Below are 5,555 nucleotides of genomic sequence, written 5' to 3'. Positions count from 1 at the left end.
TTAAACCAGCTTCGCCATTGATTCAACACGAGTTCAATTCTTCTGCGTATGTTTTGTTGCTTTTCTCAGGCACTTTATTCCATATAACTTTAATTCCCTTTTTCCTGTCTGGAAAAATATTTTGAGACTGAGCACAGACATACATGTATACGTACATGTACATATATATATATTCATACACACTTCTGACTACCTTGTATCAGGCAGTTGACTCTATTTATCGCACGACTGCGCGGAATAAATCCATGTTTATTATTTTTATCATTATTTGGTGTGTATACATGAGTGTACCTCGATTTGCATCTATATCTATGTGTGGATGAGTGTGCGTATGTATATGTACATATATATATATATATATATATATATATATATATATATATATATATATATATATATATATATATATATATATATATATATATGTATGTATATGTATATATATAACTCTACATATATATATACACATATATATATATTGTATGTATATATATACATACAAACACACACATGCATACATGCACATATATATATATATATATGAGCAAGAGTATGTGTGTAAATGCAGTTAGCTGTTTCTTATGCAATAAGCCAAAGCTTTTAGTTTTTCATATAACCTCAAAAAAATCTACAACATATTTATGCTTCTTTCTATCAGCTTTCACATTGCCTTCCATCAGCTTTCAATTACGACAAATAATTCCCCTCCACCACCAAAAAAAAATCAGATTTCTGTATTTCATATATAAAGAAAATGTGCATTAAGTTTGATGTCGACTTATTTTTTGCTATCACCTATAGAGAGAATAATTATTTCTCGTCTTTAGAATAAATCAAATGGTAATCTACATATCACTTCACTTACTATCTATTCATTCCTACCCCTGCACAAATTTCGTACCCGAAAGCAAATAAATGTGTTTGAAAAATAGCAGCTTTCTCCATTGAATCTTTGGTTGAAAGCAACATACTTATCATGTTATGGTGAGTCATGGAAGATAAAATATTACGGAGTCCACTTCAGATAACATGCTTGTCATTTGTAAAAAGTACTTTTATGTCGCATATCTCGTAGAAATGTATGAATGCTTCAATATTCATAGATTTAGTAATACACTTTGATTTTAGCTAAAAGGCCCACACCTCAGGTCTTGTGCCATAGTGGAGAATCAAATCATAAGATGAAATACTGTGTTCTTTCCGTAGAAATAACATATTATTGGACATATCTCGATCTGCTTCGTAAAGTGGGGGAAATGTAGAGGCGAATAAGTTAGAGAAAAATGAATGAGCAGATGGTGTCGGAGTAGGTTTTATTATTTAGAATAGAAACTACACTGGACAGATCATCATCAATCAGGATAATATGGAAGATCACAGAAAGGTGCTAATGTCCTATTATTTGAAGAACAGTTACAGTGAAATGTGCTTGGCACATAAATATACCAGACAAATATATAAATAATAAGCAAATGATATCGTCAAGTATAAATTTAAGTGCGATCACTATAGAGTGGAAGTAAACTCTCGGTGAACTGGCATATGTGCGTTTCTCGTTTGACTGAAACATGTCTTCAATGTTTTTATAGTCACGAATAACCAGTGGAGAAAATGGTCCATTATGCAGTGGATATGCATGCACATGGGCCGATACACTTGAGTAATGTTTTTCTTTTCAAATTCATAGATATACACAACAACAAATATAATAATAATAATAATAATAATAATAATAATAATAATAATAATAATAATAATAATAATAATAATAATAATAATAATAATCCTCATTCTCATTACATTTATTTCACTAGCTTTATTTTGGGGGTTGCATATTTCACAACTGAGCACAATTCTGAGTGCCTTGGTACTTGAACAGTTTTGCTTTTGTAATTCACTGTCGTATAGAAAGCACACCACGTGATATATGTGCAGTGCCGAGTAATGTCTTTTTTTCTGGATAGTGTGCAAATGGGAGAGAAAGAAATTGTATATGCTTGTGCAACTCCTTGGGTTTTGAATATATTTTTGCTTGCATCACTTTTATTATCATTCCGAGGGCATCTTTTCGGATTTCTGCTTACGTGTTTATACTTTCTAAATTTGTTTCATACTCGCACACACACTCACTCACACACATGTATGTATGTGTGTATATATATATATATATATATATATATATATATATATATATATATATATATATATATATATATGAGTGAACAAACGAGAGAAAGTAGTACTCAAAACATCTGTTAGAAGCTATATATATATTTTTTAATAAAATTCTGACTCACTTCCGCATTACTTGATGCTTCTAGAACACTAGAGCAGATGTTCCTAGCATTCGTTGAGTTATATTTCATCTCTCTCGAAGTGTCAAAATTGTATGACAAAATTTTTTATGATTAGTTCAAACCCTCTAAAATAGATGAAGAAATTCGAGGATTGCTTTAACACAATGGTAAAATATCTCATGTTTTCAGAAAATGTGGGTTCGAGTCCGTCGAGCAGACTTCGGCTTTTTCATCTAAGGGATTTTGTAACTGATATTTATACGCTATTACATATAATTTTGTCTGCTTCATTTTCCGTCGTTACAGACGATTCCTTTCACTCCTTACAAAGCTTCTAAATTCAGAACTATTCCGTTCAGGAGTTTCTTTAACCTAATATTTACAAGCTGTTCTTTATAGCTTTGCCTATATCGAATTTCACTCTTAAAACGATTCATATACACATATACATCTTCTTCTTCTTGCGGAGTATAAGCCACTTATAATTGAATTCCATGTCACATAATTTTTTCGCTTCGGTACTTATACTCTGTCATGAATGTCCCCCTTTCTCTAGTTCCTTCTGTGTTGATCTACGCCACGAGTTCTTAGGCTTACCCTTCTTTCTATAGCCATCCGGATTCCACTGTAAAGCACTTTTCGCTACATTTGGTGTGTATATATATATATATATATATATATATATATATATATATATATATATATATATATATATTGTGTCTGTGTGCGTGGCATAAAAATATAAAAACTCAAAGACGAGGTGGACGATCAACAAACAAGGTGTATTGGCTTGACACTCGGGAAAAATATGTCTTTCACATTTCGAGCCTACTCTCATCTTCAGAAATGAATGAGAAGAGACAGACGAGGAGGGATAGATATGTGTATGTGTGCGCGTGCGTGTGTGTGTTTGTGTATGTACTTAGCTAGAAGAAGATGAACAGTAACCGTGATCGAGATTGGTGAGAAGACGAGAACTAGTTACTCCTAGATTTGCGAATTCACTTAAATGCATTCAATAGGGTGAACTCTGCTAACGAATCACAAGGACTACTCAGTGATGTTAAACTGGGTGACGCTTTGCTGTGTTATCGTACATGAACCTCCACATTTCCGAGACAAGCTTGTTAACCACACAGCAATAAGGTATTGTCGTTCATTGTACAACATAGATTGATCAACAGTATTATTGTTTTTAGCTCGAACAGCTTAACAATAATGAGTGGACGATTTACTTTAATCTACTTCTTTGTGAAAATCTCGTACTATGATGCTTTGTCTTTCCACGACACAAATACACACTACAGACATATTGTGCTCCGTATTTGCGAAATGTTTTGTTTTTCTTATGCACATTCCATAATCTTGGATTAGTTTCCTGTGTATATTATTTTCTAATTCTGCTGTGTATGTTTCTATACTTCCGTTTGGCTATGAATGGGGAGCAAGAAGCTATGACTACTTCACTATCATCATCTCCATAATCATCGTTATTATTACCATCAGTGCTTATGATGATGATGATGATGATGATGATGATGATGATGATGATGATGATGATGAGAAGATGGAGGAGCAGAAGGATGAAGGAGAGGAATGGTAATCTTATAAGTAATATTTCTCGTCCTACAATAAATGCTAATATTTGATGCAAGTCACATTCAGCTAGAACAATAAAACTAGTCAATTGTTTGTTTATTTGTTTGTTGTTGTTCTTGTGCTTCTCTTTGACTTTGTCCTTCCATTCTGTCTTCGACGTATCACATGATTTTGTTTGAAAGAGAAATCAGAATATAGAATCAACTGAAACTCCACCTTAATCATTCATTATTTATGAATATTTTATCATTTAAGAAAGACGTCACAACTGAAACATGTTTTAGATATTTAAATGTTTCAGTTTTATTTTTTGTCTCTTATTATTTATCTAATTTAACCAATATTTATTTAAATTTATGAAAAGGAAACCTATCTAATCAAGATAACATAGTTGCTGATTACGGAAATTGTATTACTGTTGTAAACATCGCTTATTATTATTATTATTATTATTATTATTATTATTATTATTATTATTATTATTAGTGTTGTTGTTGTTGTTGTTATTGTTGTTGTTGTTGTTATTGTTGTGACTGCTGCTTCTGATGCTGTTGTTGTTGAATGCTGGAGCGAACGGATGTCAAATGTATAATCGAATTATCATATGAAAAAAGTTCATTTTTAATTAGAGTCTTTCTAACAGAAGGCTTTCGAGTTGTTTAAGGGTCTGCCTCATAGCAGAGATAGAAGAGAAAGGTTTCTTTTCAGACATGATTAACTGTTTGCATATTGTTGATTAATACCTTTTTACTGTATTGATATATGCTGCAAGATGGACGCCCCACTGGTATGAGGAAGAGGTTCTTGTCAAAGTGGCAGTAGTAGTTACCTTAATAACAGAAACAAACGACGCAAAATTATTTTCAAATAAATAAGCAAAACTAAAAAAAAAAACATAAACATTAGAAAACTTAAACTTAAGATGCTAACCTTGGGAAATAGAAGACACGGTAGTATAGTGGTAAGTATACCCGCCTGTTACGCGGAAGATTAGGGTTCGATTTCTTGCAGGGAAAGCAAGTCACTATTCTTAGAGGCGGTGAAAAATGCCAGGGAAAAATGCTTCGCGGCATTTCATCTTTCTTTATGGTCTGAGTTCAAATTCCGCTGAGATCGATCGACCTTTTGAGGTCGATAAAATAAGCATATTTTGTCTCTCGATTCTGCTAACTGATTACTTAAAACAAACTCTCTTTACTCTTTTACTTGTTTTAGTCCTTTGACTGTAGCCATGCTAGAGCACCACCTTTAGTCGAGCAAATCGATCTCAGGACTTATTCTTTGGAAGCCAAGTACTTAATCTATCGGTCTCTTTTGTCGAACCACTAAGTTACAGTGACGTAAACACACTAGCATCGGTTATCAAGTGATGTTTGGGGGGGGGGGGGGCAAACCGACACACAAACATGTACACACACATACATATATATATATACATATATACGACGGGCTTCTTTCAGTTTCCGTCTACCAAATCCACTCACAAGGCTTTGATCGTCCCGAGGCTATAGTAGAAAACACTTGCCCAAGGTGCCACGCAGTGGGACTGAACCCGGAACCATGTGGTTGGTAAGCAAGCTACTTACCACACAGCCACTCCTACGCCTGTTCTAGTAATAATAAAATAATTAATTCTGATTTAAACACAAAGACCAGCAA

The sequence above is a fragment of the Octopus bimaculoides genome, chromosome 10 (assembly GCF_046866305.1).
Source record: "Octopus bimaculoides isolate indiv1 chromosome 10, ASM4686630v1, whole genome shotgun sequence".
Lineage (NCBI taxonomy): Eukaryota > Metazoa > Mollusca > Cephalopoda > Octopoda > Octopodidae > Octopus > Octopus bimaculoides.
This window is presented reverse-complemented; position numbering follows the sequence as displayed.